This window comes from Haemaphysalis longicornis, unplaced genomic scaffold (assembly GCF_048455015.1).
Source record: "Haemaphysalis longicornis isolate Haplotype H1 unplaced genomic scaffold, Haemaphysalis longicornis Haplotype H1 scaffold_1, whole genome shotgun sequence".
In the NCBI taxonomy this organism is placed as follows: domain Eukaryota; kingdom Metazoa; phylum Arthropoda; class Arachnida; order Ixodida; family Ixodidae; genus Haemaphysalis; species Haemaphysalis longicornis.
Window position 1 is genome coordinate 207,850,023 of NW_027526203.1, and position 15,963 is coordinate 207,865,985.

At 48.0% G+C, this 15,963-nt stretch overlaps 1 non-coding gene and 1 pseudogene across 1 annotated transcript; both read left to right on the forward strand.

The window, feature by feature from the left end:
* LOC144156955 (uncharacterized) overlaps positions 1 to 12,973 on the forward strand; it is a 28,557-nt pseudogene extending 15,584 nt beyond the window's left edge.
* Trnat-ggu (transfer RNA threonine (anticodon GGU)) lies at positions 8,434 to 8,506 on the forward strand. Its single transcript has one exon. It is a non-coding gene; the product is annotated as a tRNA-Thr (tRNA).
* Positions 12,974 to 15,963: the final 2,990 nt, after the last annotated feature.

The following is a 15,963-nucleotide window of genomic DNA, read 5'->3' on the forward strand; positions in this document are numbered from 1 at the left end:
CCCAACTTCAGCTGATAGAGAGAGCACACGTGGCGCGGACTCAATATGGGCTACAGTGAAGGAGGAACCACTCCCCTGGACCCCACTCTGGGCCATTGAGGAATCTGAATAGAAGTATTTCCTCCTTCTACCTCTCCTACCCCTCCTCCTGATCCTGCTCCGTCTCTGCCGCTGATCTCGACGCCTCCGTTCGCGACGGCAGAGACGGAGAAGTGAGATCGTCTAATACCGAGTTTGAGCTTTAATTTCGTGAAAGCCGTTTCCACCCATGTGCTATACCAATACAACTCAACCAACCACCGTTCATGCTTCATGCATTAATTTAATCTTACCAAGAATATCTGTTTGAAGGAGTAGAGGGTAAGGGTATGCAAAGTGAATTTCACTTCTCTCTGGTTTCAATATTTGTAGAGCGAAGTGAGTGAATTATGTGACGTCGCATTAGTAAGCATTGTGGGGGCCGTTCACAGCTTTGCTTTCCAGACACATTCACAGAGTGGATTGGCGTTAATTTTTTTGTAGTTTCTGTAATTTTTTTTCTAAATTACGTTCGACTAGTCATCTTTATCTGCACTTTCTAGCGATCAGTTATATTAACTCCGCCAATTTGCATTTCTGTGGAAAAGCAGGGCTGCACATTTGGGGCCGTACGTGGGGTACTCGGGGGTTAATTGTGTACGTTCACTCTAGAATCGGCCAGCAACGACAGATTGCGCTTTTCGAAATGCGATTGCATGCCTCATGGGCATAAAATGTATATTACAGTTAGATGCTGGCTTCCGCTTCGCGGAAGAGCGCACGGGAGCGGTGGTGGGGTCCCTTTATCGTTTAATGAAGATCGAGGGGGGGGGGGGTGAGGTCGACCTGCAAGGACGGAAGTACTCCTTGGGCGCAGGCCTATGCATCGAAGGTGGCGAGCTCTGGCCTCTTCTAATGAAGGACTGTGTCAGCATCTTCGGCAGGAGCCGAGCAGAAATGCGGAAATAAACTCCCAAATACACTCGTGCCAAGACCACAAAATCTTCAGCGTTGATATGCCGCGAAATGCAGCATAAACAGCGGCCTAACGGTCTGAACGATGCGCATTCGATGCATAGGGGCGCACTGCCACCTGGCGGAACCTGGGGGAACCAGCACGCTTACAAGATTTGGCTGGGGCGCGCGGAGATTGCGACAGCCGGAGCAAAACGCGTGCGAGGGAATCTGGGAGGCAATGTTCACTATAGCCATGTGCCGTTCACGGCCGGACTCGGAGCGGCTAGAAGGAGGAAAGAAATACTTGGGTCACGTGACTAAAACGTGACGTCACTGGACTTGTTTTTCAGCACCTAGGGACAACACCGAAGTAGGCGCAGCATTTCCCTGGGTTGTGAATGATTTGCGATTTTGCGCTGTCAGTACTCAGCGTGTCAGTTTGTGTTGACCGCTACCAAATGAAGCTGCAAATGTGTGAATATAGCGCGAATGCTAGTATTGGTACCATCTCCCTATCCGATTTGGTGTCTTACATACCTACATACTACTACGACATTTCAAGAGAGACTTGCAGCCTGAGCTCAGCGTAGATCAGCCATGCCGGTCTCCGGCGTTTGCTTTCACAGACACGGAAGAGCGGAAAAGAGGGAATCTATGCGCTCATTTTCCCAGCAAGGTCAGTAACGTCGTTATTTTATGTTTGTTGTAGTTTGTTGTACCACTGTACTGTGTACCTAAAGCTGCGTGAATTCTTGTTTGCGTGGCCGCCTCGGCCTCCTAGCTGTCATTCTCTTTTCCGATAGTATATTGAAGTTAACGATTTGTGTACAGTCAAATCTCGGTACAACGAACACCACATTAACGAACTTTTCAGATTAACGAGCATTTAAGAAATTCCACGCCGACTGCTCATAGCTTTAATGTAAAATTTTTTCACTAATACGTACTTCAAAATAGCGAACTTTTCAAAATAACGATCGTTTTATTCAGTTCCGTACCATGTTAACAAAGCCTCAGTATAACGATCTCATATTTTCAATGCCGGAGATTGTTAGATTTCCGATAAGCAATCGCGGCAACCGGAGCCGTATGCTAGCAGACAACCCGGCAAAGCGCAGCGCAGAAGAGGACGTCTTGCAACTTGCTCCGCGGAATGCGTGAGCCGATGCGAGAAAGAAAAAATAACGTGAGGAGAAGGGAAAAAATGAAGCATGGGTGGCCTCCTCCGTCCTCAAAGCCGCGGCCGCGCTATTCGCGCCATACCTCGAGTTTTTCTACGTTCTGCCGCGGCTCGGGTTGCTTTCTGGATCCTCATAGACATCAGTGGAGCTGACCACAGAGGATAATGTTCAGAGCATGAGCGTTCAGGATCAAGAAGGCAGTGAGGACGCATTAACGACGATGCCTCGGAGGGTACCACCGCAGCACTCGATCGACTGCGACCTGCACGTGACGACTGCGGATGTGCTGGACAGCGTACTGAAATCGCACATTTCCAGGGATAACCGCGCGGCCAAGGAGTTAGTCGACAGGAATATGGAAGAGTTAGAGTCCTTCGTGCTAGGAAGCTTGGGCTGCACGTACCAGAAAAAATTGCCAAGTACATTAAATAAGCGTACATTGTTTCATGATCACTTGTGCATTTTTTCTGAAAAATGACTTCAAGGATGCACAGCTCTACAAGTAGGTCTTTCAGGCATTGAAATGTTGTTTGTTGTCTTAAATTTTGCGATGTTCGCTACAACGACCTTTCAGAATAACGAGCAATTTTCCGCGGTCCCCCAAAGTTCGTTATATCGAGATTTCACTGTATAATCTTAAATTCAAATTTAGCGTGCGCTGCATACTTGGACGAGGAACAGAGACAGTGCAAAAAAAATTAACGCCAATCCACTCTGTGAATGTGTCTGGAAAGCAAAGCTGTGAACGGCCCCCACAATGCTTACTAATGCGACGTCACATAATTCACTCACTTCGCTCTACAAATATTGAAACCAGAGAGAAGTGAAATTCACTTTGCATACCCTTACCCTCTACTCCTTCAAACAGATATTCTTGGTAAGATTAAATTAATGCATGAAGCATGAACGGTGGTTGGTTGAGTTGTATTGGTATAGCACATGGGTGGAAACGGCTTTCACGAAATTAAAGCTCAAACTCGGTATTAGACGATCTCACTTCTCCGTCTCTGCCGTCGCGAACGGAGGCGTCGAGATCAGCGGCAGAGACGGAGCAGAATCAGGAGGAGGGGTAGGAGAGGCAGAAGGAGGAAATACTTCTATTCAGATTCCTCAATGGCCCAGAGTGGGGTCCAGGGGAGTGGTTCCTCCTTCACTGTAGCCCATATTGAGTCCGCGCCACGTGTGCTCTCTCTATCAGCTGAAGTTGGGTAGGCAGAGAGGGGCTGGACAGCAGCATCGCCCATGGCTCTTGTTTGGTAGTTAACGGAAAGAGAGGAGGGTGCTCAGGGCTAAAGTAGCACACCCCGATTATGTGGCAGAGTTTTCCTACTTCTGAGCAAAGTTTACATTCAGCGTCGTAGCGATTTGGGTGCATTAAGTGAAGACGCGTCGGGTGTGGGAATGAGCCGGATTGTATGAGCCATAGGGTAGGTTGTTCTATGGAAAGGTCAGGGTGAGGCGAAGGTAGGGTCGGTCTCAGAAGGCGATAATGCTGGGTTACGTCCCTGAACGAGACAAGCGGGAGACCGTCATCATGCAGCTTCATAGCAGGGGGGCTAAAAGTACGGCTTGGTGGACGTATTCGTTGCCTTCCATGGAAGCATGAGCGGGCATCTAGATGAGCTGAATGGAACCATTTGGGGAGTGGTTTTTAGCACACGCAGTGCGGGTCGGGACACCAAACTCGACAGGTAATTCCGGTAGGCTTGTTGGGAAGTGGTGACTACTTTACGAACCCATGGTTGACTGAGAGCCAAGGCGATGGCTGCCTCTTCTGCTGTCGTCATGTCTTCGGTCTTGAGTGAGGCACAAGCAAGGAGGTTGGTTCTGAAAGTAGCCACGATGATCGCGTAGTGCTGCCCTCGATGTTTGGAGGCGTCTGGGTAGATAACTGCATGATCACCACCGAGGGTGGTGTTTAGCGCTTAAGCCCGTGGTTTTCGGTGACCCTCGTCATATGAGGAATTCATATTTCTTAACAAAGGGAACATATCTAGTTTTAGTCGCCAAGAGTCTGGGAGTACGTCAAGCGGCGACATTCTGGGCTTTCCAGCCAATCTGGTGCAGCATGCGGTTACCCACCGGAGTTCTGAGTCGGACCTTCTGGTTAGAAAGATGGCTTATATCAGCTCTTCCACCGTGTTGTAGAGCCCCGTTCTAAGCAGGGTCTCTGTGGACGCACTCATTGGAAGACAAATGGCTTGCCCGACCACCTTTCTAATCATTATATAAGGCATGTTTACGTCCTCCTTGCCGAGAAGAAGACACGGGGTTGACGTAGGTGATTCTCGAGAGTGCAAAAGCTTGAACTAATCGAACGGTATGGGATTCCTTGAGGCCTCGCTTCTTGGTGATCATGTGTATGATTTATTGATTGTGTGTTTGAGGCGCTGCAAAGATACGTCACTCTTGGTGTTGGCCTGAAGATGGAGGCCCAGGATCTTGATGCTGGGGCTTTAAGTGATGGCCTGGCCATCAAGGAGTATTTGAATGCGTTCATTGAGGTATCGATTGGCGTGATGGGGGACGACAAGGAGCTAAGGAGCTAACACTGGAAGCCACAGGCCCATTGGCGTACTAGAAGTGAGATGCCATGGGTTGGTGTGAGCTTCCTTTAATCGCTTTCGCATGACATTTAGCAAGAACGCAGGGGTTATACCCCTAGATGTGCTTGGTGAGTGCACCACTTGTCTTCCCCCACTCCGCGTGGGTTCGTAGCTTAATCGGTAAGACGACGGGCTCTTGCTTTGTTGGTCTGTTAGTTCCAGGTTCGGTTCTTGGCGGTGCGGGGGATTCTTTTATTTCTTCGCGGGAGTTTTCTGGTGACACCAACGGTCGCGAAAGAACCCTTGGGGGGTAGAGGTAGAAGGCTTTGCTTTAAAAGACATACCAGACATTGGCGCGCAAACCAACACCCACTTCGTGTAGCCAACGTGCCTGTGGTTTGTCTTTTCCCAGTCCCTGTTTCTCGTTCACGTATGCAGCACACACTTAATTCAAATTACGATGCTCTGTCCCCACACACTCCGGCTGCAGTTTCAAGCGTTTCGTTGTTGTTCCTTTTTGTGTAGGAGCACATAACATTGCTTAAGTTTGATCGAACCGGTGGCGTGTACTCCCCAAAGCGCAGTCTTGGATGTGTGAGGTGCAGTGCCTCGATCGTAAGTATGCGTGTGTTTGATAGCGTTAATCTCGCGAGTATGTCGTGTGCACGCATCAGAGTTTTAGGTCTTCGGGCAGTTAAGTTGCGTTGGTGGAGATGAATGGGAAACTTCGCTTCTGTACAGAGAACGTCAGGATATCGCGGTCAAAGGAAAAAAAAGGCGTGATACCGTAAGCCAAAAAAGACGGAACAGGGAGAGCGAAAGGATAGACGAAATGACGGCGGCAGAATCAGATCGCCCGAGGGGATGTGAAGGTTACGCGGTATTTTGGGCTCTTTATGAGGAGGCACCAGAACCAACTGTCAGTAAAGTGTACATTGAAGGTGAATGGAAGAAGCTGCGTATGGGACCAATAGTATATGGCAGGGCATAAAGCCACTGAAAATTGGAAAGCGCACAAATAACACGTTCAGGTAGGAGGGACACACTATAGTCTCGTCAAACAAAGTGTGACACCGACACTTTTTATGATGCACAGGAAGATTTGCACCCGTTGAATTCGTGATCGTACCAAGTGCTCTCTGAGATGGACACTTAGACAGCGTCCTGTCTGGCCCACATACACGGACTTACATGACAACGGAATTCTGTAAGCCATGCCAATTATACAACGAACTAAAGGCTGCGCATGGTTAACACTGCACTCGTTCCTCCCTTTCGTTGGATGGTCCTGGTTATTAACAATGCGAAAGAGATTGCCCACTTTTGCTTTTGCAGAAAACAACACACAGAACAACGCGCTGTCTGTTCTTTTTCTTGGCGTGCGTTGTCCTGTATGGTCCATTATTCCACGCCGCCATCTTTTACGTATCTGGGTTTTCAAAGATGTACCCAACTTTCAGTTGGGTACATCAGGATTCAGAAACAGAATTTGGAAAGAAAGAAAGTGGAGAGAAAAACTTTTTTTCCACTTTCTTTCTTTCCAAATTCTTTATATGTTTCAATGACATACCATATCCTCCCTTTGTTTTCCGAGGTTTTCTTGACTGTCAACCCTTATTTCTGTCTTATTTTCAACGAGCCCCTCACTTCCTATTCTAATTCGCTACATGCATAGCGAATGCCTCTGTTCTGGCAGTCTTGGTGCCATAGGGAGCTTAAGAGGGTTCAACGCTGGTCAAACACTCTCGACATGTCGCAGACATTTCAGTCACGGCCCGGGTTTGAAAAAAAGGTCCCCTTCACCCCGAGAAGTCGAAGTGGCGCTAGCTACCACCCCCAAGCACCGGAAAAAATTACATTGACATAAATACCTCAGAAAGTGGAGCTGAAAAATAGCCCCGCAAGTAGCGTAGTGGTTATCGCACCAGACCGGTATTCTGGAGGTCGTGGGTTCGGATACCACCTGGCGGGCATCTTTCCTCCACTTTCTTTTCCAATTCTTTATCTGTTTCAATGACATACCATATCCTCCCCTTTGCTTTCCGAGATTTTCTTGACTGCCAACCCTTATTTCTGTCTTAATTTCAACGAGCCCCTCATTTCCTATTCTAATTCGCTATATATATTAATATTATATATATATATATATATATATATATATATATATATATATATATATATATAGAAATACATGTTTATACATGTTTATAACCGATAATTGTTATAAGCGGGTTGCCCAATATAAATACGGAACAGAGTTTACAACATTTTATTCGCATGCCAGCAAGGTGGTACTACTACTAATTTGAGGAGAAGCCACAGTCGGTCACCTTTGTTTGCCGCGTGTGAAGCTAGCGCAAATGTTTTCTTAGAGCATATAGGTGCTTCACCTGGCTGAAGTAAATGTCCTTGGCGGAAACAAAGTCCCCGAGGGACTGTGTCACGCATTTGGCCTCCTACGAAGACACTACCAGAGTAGGCTGCGCAACCGCGTCATTCGAGTCATCACTGTTGCATTCTTGGTGCACACTATAACCGGATTAAATCGTTATATCCGACATCGTGGCCCTGTAGCATTGTAACAAGCGGTTTTTTTTTACCATAGAAAGAATACAAAAGTTGACGGTGCCATAGCTGTTCATCGTTATATCCGATATATTGTAATAAACGGTATCGTTGTAAGTGAACTCGACCGTATATATATATATATATATATATATATATATATATATATATATATATATATCAAAGTTGCAGTCCTTATTGCAGTGCTGTTTGGCGTTTTAACAGTATTTTATAGTGCCGAATAAGGTATGACTGCCTTTTTTTTATGCAGGAATAAATAATAGAAAATTCAAGTCGAGAAAAAATGCGCCGTTTTTTCCGGAAGCGGGAATCGAACCCACAACCTCCGCATAACGCGTGCGGTGCTCTACCATTGAGCTAGTTCCGCGGCGACCCCGCTCTCGACTATACCGCGGGGTTTTGTATTTAAGACTGCTCAGAGCCCGGTCAACTAGCGCCGCCCCTCGAACACCGCGGGAAGACGTAGAACGTCTTTTCCCAGCGGCCGCACGTAAGACGTGGTCGGAAGTCGGGGATAGCCAAAGGCATTTCAGACTGCTGAAGCCAGAACCCTCGTAATGCATTTGTAGAACAGAGACGTACGGGACGAGGGATTCCGTAAGTACACATATCAAAGTTGCAGTCCTTATTGCCAGTGCTGTTTGGCGTTTTAACAGTGTTTTATAGTGCCGAATGAGGTATGATTGCCTTTTAGCACTGGCAATAAGGACTGCAACTGGGAAATGAGGGGCTCCGTGAAATAAGAGAGAAAATAAGGGTTGGCAGTCAAGAAAACTTCGGAAAGCAAAGGGGAGGTGATGGTGGGTCATAGAAAGAGATGAAGAATTTTTTGAGTCGAAAAGAAAGTGGTGAAAACCCTTATTTTCTGTCTTATTTCCCGGAACCCCTCATTTCCCATTTTCTGATTCGCTACATGCTTAGCGAGGGCCTCTGTTCTGGCAGTCTTGGTGCCAAAGGGAGCTTAAGAGGGTTCTACGCTGGTCGACCACTCTCGACATGTCGTAGACACTCGAGTCACGGCCCGGCGGTTAAAAAGAAGGTCCCCTTCACCCCGAGTAGTCCCAGTGGCGCTGGCTACCACCCCCAAGTGCAGGAAACAAAAATATCTTAACATAAATACCCGAGGAAGTGCTGGGGAAACAGCCCCGCCGGTAGCGTAGTGGTTATCGCACCAGACCGGTATTCCGGAGGTCGTGGGTTCGAATCCCACCCGGCGGGCATTTTTTCACCACTTTCTTTTCGACTCAAAAAATTCTTCATCTCTTTCTATGACCCACCATCACCTCCCCTTTGCTTTCCGAGGTTTTCTTGACTGCAAACCCTCATTTTCTGTCTTATTTCACGGAGCCCCTCATTTCCCATTTTCTGATTCGCTACATGCTTAGCGAGGGCCCCTGTTCTGGCAGTCTTGGTGCCAAAGGGAGCTTAAGAGGGTTCTACGCTGGTCGACCACTCTCGACATGTCGTAGACACTCGAGTCACGGCCCGGGGGTTAAAAAGAAGGTCCCCTTCACCCCGAGTAGTCCGAGTGGCGCTGGCTACCACCCCCAAGTGCAGGAAACAAAAATATCTTAACATAAATACCCGAGAAAGTGCTGGGGAAACAGCCCCGCCGGTAGCGTAGTGGTTATCGCACCAGACCGGTATTCTGGAGGTCGTGGGTTCGGATCCCACCAGGCGGGCATTTTTTCACCACTTTCTTTTCGACTCAAAAAATTCTTCATCTCTTTCTATGACCCACCATCACCTCCCCTTTGCTTTCCGAGGTTTTCTTGACTGCCAACCCTTATTTTCTGTCTTATTTCACGGAGCCCCTCATTTCCCATTTCCTGATTCTCTCTCTCTCTCTCTCTCTCTCTCTCTCTATATATATATATATATATATATATATATATATATATATATATATATATATATATATATATATATATACATACAGAAAGAAATGCCGGCAGTCTACAACGCCAAAGAAGGCACAGGGGAATGGTTAGACAATTTTTTACCGTTAGTGACGTTACCTTCTTTGTTTTTTTTATTACCTACGTGAGAAAGAAAGAAAGAAAAACACGCGCCCAGAGTGGGGACCCAACCCACGCCTTTCGATTAGATCTCGAATGCCTTACCAATTCGGCTATCTGGGTGACTGTGCTCTCCTTCACTTTCTGGGGTATTTATATTTACTTCAACTGTATCTGACGCTTGAGAGTGGTAGCCAGCGCTACTCCGACTACACGGGGAGAAGGGGACCTTCTTTTCAACCCCCAGGGCGTGACGCGAACGTCTACAGCCTGTCATAAGCAGGTAACTGGCGGGAAACCCTCTTATGCTACCTTGGCATCAAAGCTGCCAGAACCGAGGCCCTCTCTAGCTTTCGCACGATAATAGGGTTTGGAAATGAGGGGCTCGTTAGGAAATACAGAAAGAAATGCCGGCAGTCTACAACGCCAAAGAAGGCACAGGGGAATGGTTAGACTATTTTTTACCGTTAGTGACGTTATATTCTTTGTTTTTTTTATTACCTACGTGAGAAAGAAAGAAAGAAAAACACGGGCCCAGAGTGGGGACCCAACCCACGCCTTTCGATTAGATCTCGAATGCCTTACCAATTCGGCTATCTGGGTGACTGTGCTCTCCTTCACTTTCTGGGGTATTTATATTTACTTCAACTGTATCTGACGCTTGAGAGTGGTAGCCAGCGCTACTCCGACTACACGGGGAGAAGGGGACCTTCTTTTCAACCCCCAGGGCGTGACGCGAACGTCTACAGCCTGTCATAAGCAGGTAACTGGCGGGAAACCCTCTTATGCTACCTTGGCATCAAAGCTGCCAGAACCGAGGCCCTCTCTAGCTTTCGCACGATAATAGGGTTTGGAAATGAGGGGCTCGTTAGGAAATACAGAAAGAAATGCCGGCAGTCTACAACGCCAAAGAAGGCACAGGGGAATGGTTAGACTATTTTTTACCGTTAGTGACGTTATATTCTTTGTTTTTTTTATTACCTACGTGAGAAAGAAAGAAAGAAAAACACGGGCCCAGAGTGGGGACCCAACCCACGCCTTTCGATTAGATCTCGAATGCCTTACCAATTCGGCTATCTGGGTGACTGTGCTCTCCTTCACTTTCTGGGGTATTTATATTTACTTCAACTGTATCTGACGCTTGAGGGTGGTAGCCAGCGCTACTCCGACTACACGGGGAGAAGGGGACCTTCTTTTCAACCCCCGGGGCGTGACGCGAACGTCTACAGCCTGTCATAAGCAGGTAACCGGCGGGAAACCCTCTTATGCTACCTTGGCATCAAAGCTGCCAGAACCGAGGCCCTCGCTAAGCTTTCGCACGATAATAGGGTTTGGAAATGAGGGGCTCTTTAGGAAATACAGAAAGAAATGCCGGCAGTCTACAACGCCAAAGAAGGCACAGGGGAATGGTTAGACTATTTTTTACCGTTAGTGACGTTACATTCTTTGTTTTTTTATTACCTACGTGAGAAAGAAAGAAAGAAAAACACGCGCCCAGAGTGGGGACCCAACCCACGCCTTTCGATTAGATCTCGAATGCCTTACCAATTCGGCTATCTGGGTGACTGTGCTCTCCTTCACTTTCTGGGGTATTTATATTTACTTCAACTGTATCTGACGCTTGAGGGTGGTAGCCAGCGCCACTCCGACTACACGGGGAGAAGGGGACCTTCTTTTCAACCCCCGGGGCGTGACGCGAACGTCTACAGCTGTCATAAGCAGGTAACTGGCGGGAAACACTCTTATGCTACCTTGGCCTCGGTTCTGGTAGCCTTGATGCCAAGGTAGCATAAGAGGGTTTCCCGCCAGTCCAAAATTTTGTCCAAAATTTTGTCCAAATTGAAATTTTGTCCAAAAGACAGCTTGCAATCGGCCTAAAATCTCGTTAGTGATGCATGAATGAATGAATGAATGCATTTATTTAGAAGGGAAAGGTCGAACGCCTCGTGCAGGGGAAGGGGAGGAAGAGGAGGGGAAATAAACCTGCGGGGGGATTGGGTTCAATCACAACGCATGATCGCCCCGCACACGGACCACTTGATTTAGGTCATTTTCACTAGACCTGTACGTTCTGCAAATGCCCACAGGGTCAGTAAAGTCTCTTTCACGTCACTCGAAGGCGTTATCTATTCTTGAAGGGAAGTGATGTGAGGAGGTAGACACCTACGCTGTTCCTCGGAGAGTCCGGCACAGTCCCAGAGAAGGTGGGGTATGGTGGGTTGGTCGGCCCTGCACAAGGGGCAGGGAAGGCTAGGAGGGGGAACAGGTGTAGAGCCATCTGGTCTTTTTCTGCCGAAACGCCGGTACCAGGTCCATCGGTCGCGGACATCAGGAGTGACCGCTGTGCCGGAGCGGGCCTTGTGTAGAAGGACCTGGAGGCCTCGCGGGATGTCCTCCGGAACTGGTGGGTCTGGCCTTGGGGTCGTTTCCTTGAGGTGACGGCGTTTTTCGGATACGGCGTTCAACGACGGGGTTGTTGAGGGCAGATTCGGGAAGTGGGGCGGGCGTCGCATGAGAGTTCTGGGAGGTACGAATTGACACAGATGCCATGCGATGGGCCGTTTCGTTCCCTGGGTTGGACTGGTGGCCGGGGGTCCATTCTATAAGAATTGTGGTGTCATTCATTTCGACAAGGTTGTCGATGGTTCGTCTAATTGCATTGGAGATGTAGTCATGCGGATCTGGAGAGTGCATTGTGCGGATTGCCTCTGCATTGTCAGTATATATGACGACTTTAGAGGGATTGTGTTTTGTCTTGATGGACGGGAGGGCGGTGGCCAGTAGAATGGCTTTAAGTTCTGCTGTAAGTGGGTCGATTTCCGAATTCGTAGAGAACGTCTTGTACTCTGTCAAGCTCGGATCGTTGACGTGGTGTATCCCGCACGTAAATCGGTCAAATGCTAGTGCGGCATCAGTGTAGATGGCATATATGCCTGGTTCTAGTAGGTGCTGGAAGCGAGATAGGGTGTTTCTTTGATGCTTGTGCCTTTTGCGCCCTTTTGTCGACCTTGGTTTGTGATTTACCGGTTGTGTCCATTGCCAAGGCGGGTTTCGCGTCAAAGAAGGGTCTGTTGATGGGCCAGGTGTAAAAGTTCGTGTCTCATCGTAGGCGATGAGATGACGGCCCTGAACGGTGAGTTCGCGACGGTAGGAATGGTTGTCGCGCGCTGCTTCCAGTGTTGCTTCAATTGGTGGCAGCGATGCAAAAGTATACAAGGCATTTAGCTTGGTGCGCCGAGGGAGTCCGGTGATGACTCGAAGGAGTTTGTGGTGTAAAGTTCGAACTTTATTTAATTGGGTTTGCGTCAGGTTGAAGCAGGTCCCGCCATATGTTAGCCGGGAAGTTAGAATGGCTCTACCGATGTTCCGGATGAGGGCGGTGCTTGCGCGACCAAATTTCGTGTCGATTCTGTGGATAAGGTGGGCTGTAGCATCCCAGCCCTGTCGGACCTGCTTGAGCCATTCTGTGGCGTTGCCATCAGGACAACCACATATTCTGGTGGCAGTTGATCTGCAGAAGGCCTTCGACACGGTGTTGCACGAAGCCATACTGGCCAAAATCGAGAACCATTATCTGGGCAAGAGGATGTACAACTACGTTGCCAGTTTTCTGGAAAATAGAACGTTAGAGATCCGAACGGGCAACGACCATCCGAAGACCTACTGATGGAACGCCGAGTAGGTGGATCCAACCTTGCGAGGATAGCGGAATCTCTTGATTTTCAAGGTAAAGATGGACTTTTTGCCTTTCCTGTTCTTTGCAACCCAAAAGCAGTAGAGTGGACTTTTCCGGTGAGGGATGCATTCCTGCTACCTGGATGGCGTTTTCTAGGGCAAAAAGTGCTGCTTGAAGGTCTATGCACGCCTCCTCGGTGGTAGGATAATGGTCTCGCTCCGTCCACAGCGTGATATCATCCGCATAGACGGTGAGGCGCGCACCGCTGGTTTTGTGTATGTCAATTGCCACCTTTCTCATCACCAAATTGAATAGGAGGGGTGATATTATGGAACCTTGTGGTGCTCCGCGGTCATTGTAGTAGGTCTTCGAATGGTCGTTGCCCGTTCGGATCTCTAACGTTCTATTTTCCAGAAAACTGGCAACGTAGTTGTACATCCTCTTGCCCAGATAATGGTTCTTGATTTTGGCCAGTATGGCTTCGTGCAACACCGTGTCGAAGGCCTTCTGCAGATCAACTGCCACCAGAATATGTGGTTGTCCTGATAGCGGGCCTGGTCGAGCTGAATTGATGAGCCGTCTTAGAAGCCACAGACTGTCATGAGTCCCCATGTTGGGGCGGAAACCAGTCTGACCAGGGTGGAAGTGGTTGGTCATTTGTTCAAAGTGGTAAGTGAGACGATTAGCAGCCATCCTTTCAAGAAGTTTACCTATCGTAGATGTTAGAGAAACTGGTCGGAGGTTACGGACGTGGTTTGTAGGTTTCCCTTGTTTGGGGATAGGTTGTATAACCGAGTGTTTCATGGAGGCAGGGATGGAGCCAGATTTCCAAACATCGTTGAGGAATTAGAGGAGGAGTTGTTTGTTTTGTTCGTTTAAATTCTGAAGCATAGTCCAAGTGATACCGTCTTTACCAGGAGCGCTACGCTTGTTAACCTGGTGGAGAGCAGTCTCCATTTCCGCCATAGTGAACAGTGATTCTTCATTGTCCTCGTCCGTAACCGTTACGCGAGGGTGGGTAGGTGGAGGCGTAAGGCTGGCGTTGGGGAAGAAGTTGTAAGCCGCCTCTCTTGTTCAATTGTTTCGATAGAACACCCAATGTCGAGAGCAATTTTGGCAATACCAGTCTTTTTCTTGCCGTTAAGGGATCGAAATGTGTGCCACAGCTTTTTAGTAGAGGTGTTTTTATTGAAGCTGTCGCAGTATTCCGCCCAACGCAAGAAAGACAGTTCTTTTTCATATCGCTTAATTTCTTATGTTTGAGCCGGGCTCGCTTCAGGTCTCCAAATCGCCTCTCATTACATTTGTAGCGGTTCACGAGTATGTAGTAGGTATCCCATAGGTTTAGCAAGTGCCGGTCAGGGCAGGGACAATCTTCATCTACTGTGGAACATTAAGAGCTTGTTTGATAAGCGCGCTGTATTTCGTTACCGAGGCGGCGAGGAAAGTGAAGATGCGCTCACGTCGGCCTCCGGTTAGTGATGCATAAAAAAAGATAATTTGGCGTGGGAATCACACCTCAGGTGGAATTGCAAAGAGGAACATAAGAGGGAAGTGCAAAGATGGATTCGTAAAAACGAATGAATTCGAGTGTAATATTAGACTCTGAGTGAACCGGAGAATGTAGCGAATATAGCCATAAACACTGCTTTGTATGAAAGTGATTTTGTAATAAATGTTCTTTCCGCTTTCCCACATTCTGCGTTGTTTCTGTGCGGAACCATGGCAATAACGCTGTACTGGGAAAGCGCACACCTGAGAACCATGTCATATATTTAGGTCTAATTCGAATTTTTCTAAAATTGTTTAATGGCAGTATCCAAACAATTCCAAATTCTTTGCATACATCCGTGCAAATATTGAGGTAAAGAATCTGTATATTTGGCCATGTTTCTGAAGCTGTTCACGCAACATTTATTAAATGGGTTTAATAAGAATATATGAATAAACCGAATTTTACCTGGGAATTTAAAGTTATATATGAAAAGTCTAATACTCATTAAGGGACGATCATGCCGTTTGGGTGGTTCGCAGCTTTGCTTTTTAACAGATAACCCACAGGTGATTCATAATAATAAATGTGAATGTTCAAAACTACTGATGCCAATCTTCCGGAAATGTGCTCCTGTTTGATGTGCAAACATGTGTGCATGTACTGCAATTCTTTTTTGGTAATCATGACCTAAGTTGTCACACAAGAATTTTTGGTTCGATTCCCGGCCGCGGCAGCCGCTTTTCTGATGGAATCGAAAAGCAAAAAAAACGCCAGTGTGTTCGAGATTTCGGCGCACGTTAAAGATCCCCAGGTGGTCGAAATTAATCCGGAGCCCTCCAGTACGGCGCGCCTCATCGCCTGCGTTGCGTCGGCGCGTTAAACCCTACAATCAATCAATTTTTGGCTTAAAGGCCAACTGCACTCGAATTTCACCCTGGCTAAATACCTTCGAAATGTGCAGTAGGTACCATGAGAACTACTGCGACGCGACCGGTAGCTCTGTGCAATGCGTGGTTATTCAGTTTCAGGCACTCAAAATACGCCCTTGCAGACGACAAAGCACCTGCTGGCGTGTAGCGCAAACAGCCATTTAGCGGAAGTGACATGCCAGCCGTCCAGGCCAGAGCCTCTCTAGCATTTTTCTTCCTCCATGCTCTCTGGTCCAGGTAGGGTGCCTCGATGCGCGCCCGCTCCGCTGAGGGTGGCGCCACTCTTTGAAGGGGTCGGCGCCGCCAAGACCGGTTCTCGGGAGGCGCCGCCGCCATTTTCTTGCATCGCGCCGCCGCCGACTCCCGCGCTAGACGCGCGGAAAGCGGCGCTCTTCACAAAGTTTTCTGCAGAATGCCTGAGTGCTGCGTTCCCCAGTGTTCTAACAGCGCTAAAAATGTCTGGAGGGTGTTTTCGTTTGCTATAGACCAAAGAAAGGCGGCTTCTGTGGCCGGTGAAGATCAAGCGGGACAAGTGGCAGCCGACGAACCACTCCTAC